We start from the raw sequence: 12,582 nt of genomic DNA, 5'->3' as shown, positions 1-12,582 counted from the left end.
AGTTATAAAATATCTCAATCAGTTTTTAACACCTGCCTCCTTGATACTTTACTTTTATCAATTCCTACTCAGTTTCAAAATTAGCTATGATTCAAAAAGGGATAATGCACACTAGTGCTCTGAAAAAAACAATTTCTATAAGACTGATGGTAGAGGTTATTTTTGTGTATTGTGGTGTAAAGGGAGATGTGGAGCATATCTTGATTTTCTGTTGTTACCAAATGAACTTTAAGTACTGAACACTCAAGAGGTACCTTTGGTTCCCTTGTAGATGAAAAAGGACATCTGAATACTAATAATAAGCCAACACAGCAGGTGATTAAAGACAGGAATACCTCTGGTGGTATTTGGAGGGGTGTAGTAGGGATTGAACTCAAGAACCCTCTATATCAGAACTATGCCCCCAACTCTTTTGCATTTTAATTCTGAGACAGGCTTTCATTAAATTGTTCAGGATAGTATCAAACTTGTGATACTCCTAACTCAGTTTCCCAAGTAGCTAGGTTGTGGGCATGCACCACCATTCCTGGTATGAATAAATTATAAACTGTGAAGTCTTCAGACTCCATATATTTATTGATGTATTTTGAAAACTCTAAAGTTACTACTTTAATATACTACTGTTGGGTAGCATTAGGGTTTCAGTCATGAGCACAGCTACCTTTCAATATGTTTCTGATAAATTTTACATTTGGAAAACTTAAATGCAATTTTAACAAACAATAAAATATTTTTCAGTTATGTACACATGACTGATAAGACTTCTTAAACCTCTGTCAAATTATGATAATTTAAGACTATTTTCTTTCAAAATTAGTGCTAATATGCAAGCAGAAAAAAGAGAATTTTAAAAACTGAGCTCTACAAATAGCCTTCACAACACCTTGCAAATAACATATAAACTATGATGAAAATAATCCTCATGAAATGTGTATGGAAATGCTTTCAAAGCCTTGTTCTGAAATTCTTAGCATTGTGCTACTCACATGTTCAGAACTTGCTTTCAATCAAAGAAACTTGCTTTCCTATATATCTACCAAATTCACTATATAAAAAAATGTAACTTTGAAGTTACATATTTACTATCTACAGAATTATAAAGGTGTCAAACACACAAGAGGGACAGTCTATTTTCAAAATAGGTTTCTATAAACTGTTGAACTTTGGAGAAATAAAATCTTTGAAAATGTAAAATATACCACTCAGAACAAAGAAGTCTATAAGAACACAAGTATGTCAAGTGCTTTTATTTATGTAATAAGCTCTGGGTTTCTTTTGTATCTGATTATTATAGCAAACAACTTTAGCATTATTTGAATTTTTAGATGTACAACAAAAACACAATTATTGTGCTATTTTTGTGCCCAGCAGCTCGAGATCCCACAAAGACCACCAGAGACCATGATCAATGCAAGCAACAAAGAGTCATTTATTAGCAAGCTCGAGGCTGGTCCTCTGTGCACTCGGTAACTGGTGATGCTAAGAGGCCCCGAGCCCTTGTTTAGCAGGGTTTTTATAATGAAAGACAAGCAGTTTTACAGTGTTAATTGGTTTAATAATTGGTTTTATATGTTAACCAATTTTTAATTGGTTAACATATAAAATTGTATACAAAGCATGTTAGTTTAAGTTCTGGGTCACACTGACCTCCAAGAGGAGGGTTGTCATTATCTTTAAGTTTGCTTTTTGGGTCAGTCACCTGGCCTTTACAGATAAGATAAGAGATGAGACAAAATTCTTTGTGGCTTTTATGAGGGGTTGAGGGGAGATTGGGAACAGCCTCATATTTACACAGGTGCAAGCTTTTTCTATCTTTTCACTATTCCATATGACAATACAGGTAGTTACTTCAACAAAGCAGTCACAATACCTATAAGTTTCTGGCCTTACTTATAACCCTTATTCAAATGCATAAGTTTGAAAAGTCACTGTTTCTGTATAATTTAATACCATTTTAAATATATTAGGGGAGTTCACCATTTAAAGGTGACATTTTGCAAAATGTACCCATCATTTAGATTTTTTTAAGAAAGTAAAATACACCTGAAGATTTTTCTACACATGGAGGACAGTTATAATATGAAATAAAATATCAAAATATTTTTAGAAGATTTTAAAATGAAGCAGTTTTACAAAAAGGTATGATCCCAGGAAAGCTGTTGTACAGTAAACAGAAGTTGAGTAAATAAGCCAACAGAAAATTCCAAAGATTGGTTATGAGGTTGAGATATTCACTGTGCAATCTAGCTCATTTTATCTACCCTTTTACATTACAAAATAAACATACCTTTACATTGTGCATTCTCATAATGTTTCCACAGTCATCCATGTACTGTTTTAGGTCTTTACCCTGAAAAAGCACAGCATTTTACTGTATGATAACACAGTTTTCAGAATGCATGGCTGATTAACTTAATAGCAACTAATTTTTTTAAAGAAAATTTTTCATCAGGAAAAGATACAGAATGCTCCACCTAATCTATTTAACTACCAATAAATAAACAACAATGGTCCTGTGGCTGTTAAAAAAGTCTAACTTTCTATTATTAAAGAAAAATAAAATACTGAGTATTTTGTAAATGTTTACCAGATACTCAAGGACCAGAGTCAAAATTTATCTGGGTGAACAATGTCAAGTAAGGTTACTATGTTTGCATGTTTTAAATACTTTAAGAGTGAAACTGTCAAACAGAAATGGAGGACAATGTTTAATCTGTGGATGGCCGAATTTTATAAAAGCTTGAAGTAAGTTTAACATATAAAACAACCTGTTGTAATATTCTCTTAAGTTAAAACAGAAATTTACCAAGGGGCTGAGTGGTAGAAAAATTGAAGGTATGAACTTTTACCACTTTCATGATTTTGAGTTTGATATTATAGTACCTAAGATCATCTCTAATATTACAACTCACCATCTTCTGCTTTTTATTTCTTTTATGATAACTTTTTGAGCCTCTGTGATTAATTTATATACAGTTCAAGGAAGGCTTTCTTCTGCTATGTTGCTAATCAGTTGGCTCAAACATTATTTACTTATTTGTTTTGTCACCAGGGATTGAACCCAAGTCACATCTCTAGCCCCTCTGCTTTTTGTTTAATTTTTATTTTGAGGCAGTGTCTAGCTAACTTGCTTAGGTTCTTATTAAGTTGCTGAGGCTGACTTCAAACTTATGACCCTGCCTTGGCCTCCTGAGCATAGGGTTTGAATGTATTTACCACCATGTCTGAATCAAATCAATTTTGAATAATTCACTTTTAAAAAATGGTATCATGACATGTTTATATACAGTTCATTTATTTCTTATATTAATATATGCAGTTAATTTACAGTTACCATGCTTCCCATGTAACAATATGTAAATTTCCCTATCAGATATTTGTCTATGTCATTACTTTTAATGACTTCATAGTCTTTCACTATACATTAATAATATTTATTTCTTCCTACCAAATGTTAGTTTTAGAAATAATTTTTAAAGGTCTAATCATGTCTTCCAGTCACTTATTATTTCTATCTGCTTTTATTTATTAAAATTACTCTTATAAAAATATTGGTTTTAAAACAGTCTAAATAAGTATAGCTTCTCTTATAGCTATACTGGGTGTGCCTTCTTCGTGTTCCAAACAGATCTCTTTTAATGCCACCAAATTCTCTGTCAGCTTACTTCTTTCTTTAAAAACTGTTGCATATGTACCCTATAATATATATTTTGGAAGAACAAGTCAAGAGTATCATAAGAGGGTTACAATGAAGAACAATAAAGAGCCCTAACGAATTTCTAATTTCTAAGCATGCTAAATTCCATCTTGCAAAGAAACTACATAATGTCTAGTATTAGATTTTCTTATGGCAAAGATGACTTACAGTTACATACACATAGCTTCCATGTTTTTATAAGACCAAAAATTGTCTCAAAAGTATAAAACAAGAATTTAATTACTTTTTGTGCTTTATTTTAAATTAAAGTTTGGATCAATAGTATTATAATCAAAGGTGCTTTCCCTGTAACACTGAAGCACACTGAGCACATTAAATGAAAGAATAATTATACTGTTAAATCAAAAAAAGTTTTACCCAGGTTTTCAAACTTTTTATAATCTTTACACATTAATTCTTTAAAAAAAAAAGACGTTTCCTTATCAAATGTTGATTATTTTCCCTCCTGCTGTTTATTTTTTTATTATTCCTTTTTTATTTCTTACTGTTTATTTTTTACTTTTTACTTATTATTTTCTTGCACATTATTACTGTGGAAGATAGAAAGTTTCTAAATTAGTGCATTACAGGTAGCGACAAGTTCAAGAAAAAATCACATTTTAAGTATTTCTTAACCTTCAATGGAATGTTTTTATCTCTAAAGTTATTTTTCAGAAATTTTAAATCATGCAATTTCCCATTACAGCAGAGAGAGGAGATTGCTAGGAGGCTAAATGCACAGATGTCTGTTGTGTTACCAAAACATCTAAATATTTTCTGTTTCAATAAAAGATTTTAAACCTAATAAAAATACTCTATTCCTCTCAAAATGATAGGATACTTACAAGAATTGAATGTTTCAATCCTCCTAATTTTGTTACCTTTTCAGAACAAGACAATTTTTTAGACAATCATGTTCACAATTTTTTATGGTTGGCAAAACCATACACTTAGATGATGAATGAGAAATTCTTACATTTTTAAATAAGAATTTACTTACCTTTCCAAACTTTTCCAATTTTATGTAGGCTTCCATTTTCCCAAGTCCAATTTCTGACTGCAAGTAAACTATGATAAATTGAGTATTTATTCTAAAAATTGTATCTGTCCCTCAACTTCTAAAAACTCTCCAATTCTATAGTATTTAAGAAGAGAAAGAGTTGGTTACAGTCAAATTGTTGAACATCTATCAAGTTTCAAAATATACTTGATGTTGAAATATTGAAAGGGTCAAAGCATCAGTATTCATAATTGAAATAGTCAACCTACTTTATATATGGATTGGATAATGGTCTGCAGTGAATGCCTTGTTTTCTTTTGAGACCCCAATTTTAAACTACCACAGACTTAGATTTTAAGATACTAAAGAATCTTGTAAAAATTAGTATTTGATTTTCCTTTTAACTAGATCACAAAATAGTTTTCTGATCTATCTTTGAATTCCTATGGAGACATTAAACCAAAAAGATACTATTTTTTTCAGGTTCTCCAATCAAAATACAATTAAAAAGAAAATGAACTTTCATTCTAGTAAAGATCAGGAAACATGCAAACACAAAACCAATAATGTAAATCTCATTTTTCCCTCCTTGAAAGATTTGAAAGTGAGTTCCCAAATCCTTTCTTTAAACCTTAAACTCACTGCTTATATTATATTGAGTCAATAAATGGGGTAGATGGAATATATCAAAATATGTCACAGAAATCCAATATATCCAATGTATATTTTAAAAGAAAATTAAAAAATATAAACAACCTTAACAACAAACATTAAAAAAATACAAACAGGTGGAAAATAGAAATGAGAGAACAAAATAAAAAAGCTGTAAACAGAAGCCAAGAAGAGCATTTCTTAAAATATTTTCTAGAATCCATTTGCAATAGTAGAAGATACAATAATAACCTAAAAAATATTCACTTCTTGCATAGATGATGCTAATGTCCTTAAATAAAAAGCTAGTTAAAGGATATATTGCATAATTTCAGTTTTCATAGGTATATAAATCATATTAAGTTCTTAAAAAATTGCATTTTACTCCAATCCTAGAAAATCAAATATGCATTTTTTTCTGGAGCTGTCAAATAAAATAAAACTGATACTTTGTGAATAGACTTGGCATCACTTACTACTTTAGACAAACAATAAATTTTCAAAATTTGAATGGCCAAAAGAAGTCCTGCAAAAAAATTGTTTTACCCTTTTGTTACAATGACATACACCAAGTTAAAATGATGTAGAAAACTGCAGGTCCAACTAAGAAGTGCTTAATTCAATTTTGATAAACTAAAATTCTAGTCATAGGTAGTGTATTACTATATGACTGAAGAAGGCTTATTTTTGTTTTTTTGGTTTTTTTGTTACCTTTTCTCTTTATGTATATGAGGTTTTTTATGAAAAACATTAAATTAGAGAAAAGAAGTTTTAGAATCATCATATACTACCTACCCAGGTACTGTCTTGTATGTAACTTATTATTTAGTAAATTATTGCTTTCTACTACCAATAGCTGTGTGGAATAATGAAGCAAAACTACAAGATACAACACTTTCCAGAAATGAATAAAGATTTTTTAGTTCATTATAGATAATAAAGCCAACAGCCCACTCTCTGGTACATGACAATCTGATTCCAATAATTTGCACTTTACATAAAAAGTGTGGTTTACAATGTTAACAAAACTATGATAAAATGTCATTTTCTTATACCTATCTGTGGAATTCAGAAGTTTAAATTTACAAACACAGAATTATTGCACATTCAACTTGAATTTTAAGTTTTGGGTCATCTTTTGCTTAGAGAAAATAGCACTACTTTGAAAACAAACATAAGCCAATATGAACAAAACAATGAGTATCCAGAAAAAGGATATATAAAGTCATTGTCTATAACAATGAGAATACATAACTGTGACCTAGAAATCTATTCTCTCATCAGTAGAAAAATTTTCTTACTCATTCATGTATGTTAAGTAAATTTGAGAATACCCTTAGACATTGGTCTATTGGTGATCATGACAAAAAAATAGAGTTTGCTTTAAATATTAAGAAAGTGAAAAAAATAGATTACATAAGTGTACTGACTATAAATTCATCTTTTTACAGGTGAAAAGTTACTATACAATGTAAGGAATGATTTAAAGGATACATGAAAAATTTAAGACTACAAAGAACCAACTCTTCAGACAATAAAATTTAATGACATTAAGAGAAACAACACTAGTCCTAACCCTAAACCACTTGTTTACAATAAAAATGAATTAGAAAAAAATCAATGACACTAGAATATGATAAAAAAATTTTTTAAGAGTAACATGTTGGCAGTAATTAACTGTGTATTTCAGCTGGTGGAGGGGATTGTGAATGTTCCCAATGCAAATAAATAATGAATATTTAAGATGACAGATATGCCAGTTACACTCATCTGTTCAGCACACATATATAAATGTATTGAAATGTCATTATACCCAACAAATATATAAATCATGTGCCAATTAAAAATAAATATACAAAGAAAAAAATTATCATACTGTAATTATGAAGGTAATTTGAATAAGCAGTCTGTAATAGAAACAGTATCACTGATTCCACCCATGCAATAAAGTGGATAATTCAAATAAAAGGCAGTTACATTAGTGAACTATCAGATCCTGATGCAAAGAGTAAAGTATACTGCAATACCATTTTAATATTTCCAACCTTAAGGATTTAAGACCACACCTGAATATTAAGTACTATAATTAATGAATTTTTAAATGGAATTTTTAGAAAAAATTGTTTTGTTTGTATCTGTTGGACCAAGATAACAATAGATATAATCACTAGCTTTATTTATATACTCTCCGTGGAAAGTATTCAGAGGACAGAGAAGACAAACTCATTAATTTAACATTTACCAAGCACATTGTTAGGTGCTGAGCATACACTGAAGAAGACACACATGATCCCTTCTTTATGAGTTCAAAATCTAGAATGAGTTGCACCTTACTTTGAATATTTTAAAACTTTAAAAGTTGCATAAAAGCAGAAATAGCTAAAACATAACAATGGACTTTATATTTTAATATAATATAAAAACTCCCTTAATTCTGCTTTCCAGACAAAAGACAATCATTTTTCTGACATTTCATTGTTCTAAGAAAATACTTCACTTTTTGACAGCCCAAGCAATTTCTATTCAGATAGCTCTTACAACAAAAGCACATGAAGACTAAAAGTATGTATACATAGATTAATTACAACTTGTAATCAGTCTTCCTATAATTCAGTGTACTTTGTAAGCAGTAGGAAAGTACAACAAGAGACTTCTAGGTGACTTGTTTCTAGCAAACATAATTCATGCAGGCACAGTCATCAAATGTATTAAACTGGAGATGCATTTCCAATTTGTTTTAGAACAAGTGAAGAACATGCTGAGATTCTACAGGTACCATGGTAAAGGTGCGTATGTATTGAAAAAACACTGTGGACAGCAGGAGGTTACTTCAAACACCCATCTCCTTTCCTATGATAATTACCAAATTGCTCTATTTGGCAGAAATGGGTTTTGCTCCTTGACATGTGGGGACAGAAAAGAGATTAAAAACGTCAATTCTCCTGCCCCCCCACTTTTTTTTTTTACAAAAATTATCAGCACAGGAATGAGAAATTCACACAGTGGGAAGAAATAAGCATCAATTAGAGATGTACCTAATCTCTAATTTTAATATAATGACACATGTTCATATATAGATTTCCAAGTATTTATGTTACACTTAAAAGTCTCATAAAACTTCTACTGGGTATGCTATTATTGGAAATGCAACAAAACTCTGATGAATTCTGAGTATCAGCATATAAGATTACCCATTAGTTTAATAATTAACTGTGTTAGAGAATACTTTATTTATTTTAATCATATACAAGTATTGCATACCACTTCCCAATCCAGTAACCAGTATCTTTAATATGAGATATTATTACTAAATATAACATGGTATCCTGGATGGAATTCTGGGACAAAAATGGTTGGTAATAGAAAACTAGTGAATTTGAATAAATGTGGAGTTTAGTAAATAGTAATGTAACAAAATTTGTTGTTTGTACAAAATATATTAAAGTAACATTCTACTAATAATAGGAATAACTGGGTATATAGTAAAATTACTGTATTTGCTTTCTAATTCTTTTGCTAACCTAAAATTAAAACAATTTATTTAAATAGAAAGTTAATGGGAAAGATGAACTTAAGGAAGGGAGACTGAATATAAAAGGATTTTATTAGGTATAACAGATATTCCAATCACCCTGAACAGAAGATATGGAATAAAAGGGCAACATGATTGAAAAAAAGAAAGTGTAGACGATTTTCATGATGTTATTCAGAAAATGGGGGAGTTTCAAGTTTATAGCATTTGTTCTATTATGTAGAAGAGATCAGCTCTTTGCTTAGAATAAGACAGTGCAATATGCAAAACTGAGGCTCCACTTGAGGTAGATGATGATTGACTTATAGATCTCATCAGCCTTCTTGTCACCCCCTCCAGCTAAAATGAATTCTAGGATTCATTTCTTAATTCCCATCTAAGATGTAGGTTATGTGATACATGGAAATTTGAACTCTTAATAATATATGTGAAAAATATTTGTTTTTACCCAACTGCTTTCCATCCATTTGTAACCTCCCCCTTGTTCTTCAACATGAAGTCTAAGATTCAGAGTGATATATTGAAGAGTAAAACTCACTGAAGAAAAAATCTAATTTTAGATACATAATGAATATGGCATCTATGTAAACTTGAATTCTAAGTGTAGTAAAAAATAATTCTCTTTTCCTACCCATTTTCTACTATCCCATTATTTACCTACTTCCCACCTTCAAATATAAACACAAGGTAATGATTTTCATTTTGAAGAATAATTTTTGAATATATATTAAGAACAATCTGGTTAGTAATGTAAATGATAATAAAGGGATGCATGGATAGAACCAAAATATAGCTGGCATGATTAATCTGAAACTTATGAGACATTTCAAAATCAAAATGCATGGGTAGTGCATAGGAAAAAACAACAATAATAAAAACTCTAAACATGAAGCATTCATAATAGTGTTTCACATAGACTGCAAGAGACAACTCTTTTAAATGACATATTGAGAACTGCATAGTAAGGGTTGGGGACAGAGCTCAATGGTAAAGTACTTACTTAGTATGTTGGAGACCCTGGGTTTGATAATTTCCCAAAAAGCTATCACATGGTTTTAAATCATTCTTTCCCTACTAATCAGAACAAATGTAGTTCAGAATTCATCTAAGTACAAATATTTATAAAAATTGATAGTCAAAGAAGTTTTGACCAGAAAATCAAGTGACAAAATATATTTTATAATGTTTTAAATAGTGATGTGCAAAACTATGATAATCACAGACATGTACCAAAATCAAGTTGATACACTTTGTCAATGATCTCAGAGTGCATACAGAATAAAGAAATTATACACTTTAGAATATCTCATCAAAACAGAAGCATTTGTGAATTTTAAAAAAATCTCATGATATAATATATTGAAAAGAGATAAGTAGCTGTGAGAACCACAGAAGTCATCATCAATCGTTCCTCTCTCAGATATAAAGTTTAGCTGGGTACCAGGTCCTGTCTATCTTTTCTCAGCCTGACCTTTAGGGTCTGTCTTCTACTTTCTATTTCCATATGATTTTCACACCATAACTAATTTGGAATAAATCAAAATTCATCTACATGTCTCTTGTCTATCTCTCCCTATAGTTCATTCTCTCTACTTTTCCTTAAGCTATTATTTGAAAGAAAAAGGTGATCGTGTCAGCCGTTGTTTAAATAAACACTTTTTATTACATGGGAGGTTCACACTCCTTGAATGCATAGCTCATTCTTTTTATACTCTGGTTCATCCTATCCTTTCAAATTCTATTTTAAAATAAATTATTAAATATCAACCCTTTTTATCTGTTACAATTTTTCTAACATAACATACAAATTCCTATCTCTGAATTTATTGCATGAAATTTCCTCCTCTTAGAATGCTCTTTGTTCATGGATTTATTTTCAAATTGACAAATTCCTAATCATTGTTCAAGAACACTCTCAAGTTCTTCCTTCTCTGAAGACTTATGATTTGCAAACACTTACTTTTTGCCCATTTTATTTATCACACTTTATATGTATCCCTAGTAGAGGACTCTAGTCATTCAAAATACATAATATAAAATAACCTGAACTTATGTCAAAGAACAAAATGCACCAGGAAAAGCTGCTCTTTCAATAACAAGTGCTAGGACAATTTCTACATTCTAGAAGATATTTGTAGAACATAAAACTGACAGAGTTCCTTTATGTGGAATGTAAAGAATTCCTATAAATCAGTAAGGAAAAGGTACAAAAAGAAGTAGGAAATAGACAACAGACTTGGGCAATTAATCTACAAAACAGGATACCTAAATGACCAACAAACATATTTAAAATTGTTCAACTTAGACAATGAAATGCAAAATAAAATCACAATGAGGCCACTATTTTACCAGAAAAGTTAAAATTAAAAAGGACAAAGACAGCCTTAAAAATGGGTAAGAAGACCAATCAGAACTATCATACATTGATGTTGAAAGTATAAATTAGTACAACTACTTTGGAAAACTTTTTATATTTTCTAGGAAAGCTGAACATATATATACAATATGATCCAATAATTCCATTCCAACGTATGAAGTGTTATGAATGTTAAGCAAAAAAACATTCACAGGAAAGGTTTTAGCACTTTCTGATAATAGTAAAATTCTGAGTAGAAGCAAAATGACCATCAACAGAATTGTAAAAGTGCAATACACTAAAAAACCACAATATACTTATACAGTAAAACAGCATGCAGCAAAAAATGAAATATCACTATATGCAACAACGTAAATAAAACTCACAAACTTAACAGAGCAAAAGGAACCAACCACAAAAATTCATACTGTACACTTTCATACATATCAAGATATAAAGTATTTAGTATATGTGTACGTACATACATAGCAAATGTATAAATAATATATATTTGCATGTTTATGTAAATTTTTGAAAATATATTTCTATACTGAATTACACAAATTTCAGTGGTTTAAATAAGAAGAATCAGAATAAAATAATTAAGCATTATAAAGGTAATTAAGAATGTGTACTTAAGAGAATAAGAAAGTTCCAGGTATTAAAACATAGTATAAAATAATATGGTCAAAATAGTATGATGCATGCAGGTAAAACTAATCTTTGGTATAGAAGAGACAAGGATCACGGCTACAAGTGAGGGGTATTAAATGAAATAAAAGGTAATAGAAGGGAATTTCTGGAACTTTTAAATTTTTATTCAACTGTGTACTACTCATACAGGTATGTTAACACTGCAGATACTCATTGAGTTGTAGGGTGATGATTTGGGTACTTCATAGGATAATCCATATATACTAACAAATGTTATTTGTATTTAGTACAGTACATCTAAGAAGATATATGTGGTACATATTCTGCATGTCTAGCATGTTTCAATAAAATTTACCAAAAATAAACTATAACATAGCTTAAATCACATTCCAATATGCATGAATGTTAAGGGTGCCAATAAACCCTAAAGAATGAAAAATGATAAAATTCATAAGGTTTATAATACATTAAATTAAGGACTGGTGTTGTAGCTGATTGACAGAGCTTGCCTAGCTTGTGCAAATTTTTGGGTTCAATTCCCATAACTGCCAAAAATGAAAAGATTTACATTCAGATAATAGAAAAATCAGATCTGATGTTGCAGGTAGATACTAAAAACTTACTAATAAAGCTCTATGATAACTCCAGTTCAATGGTTGATCAAAATGGTGGACTGTTGATCTGCAACTTTT

General features: G+C 30.1%; 1 pseudogene; it reads right to left on the bottom strand.

The window, feature by feature from the left end:
- Nucleotides 1-2,257: 2,257 nt before the first annotated feature.
- Nucleotides 2,258-12,582, bottom strand: part of LOC124973339 (cyclin-dependent kinase 17-like) — an 86,308-nt pseudogene continuing 75,983 nt past the window's right edge.

This window comes from Sciurus carolinensis, assembly GCF_902686445.1.
Source record: "Sciurus carolinensis chromosome 14 unlocalized genomic scaffold, mSciCar1.2 scaffold_125_arrow_ctg1, whole genome shotgun sequence".
In the NCBI taxonomy this organism is placed as follows: domain Eukaryota; kingdom Metazoa; phylum Chordata; class Mammalia; order Rodentia; family Sciuridae; genus Sciurus; species Sciurus carolinensis.
This window is presented reverse-complemented; position numbering and strand designations above follow the sequence as displayed.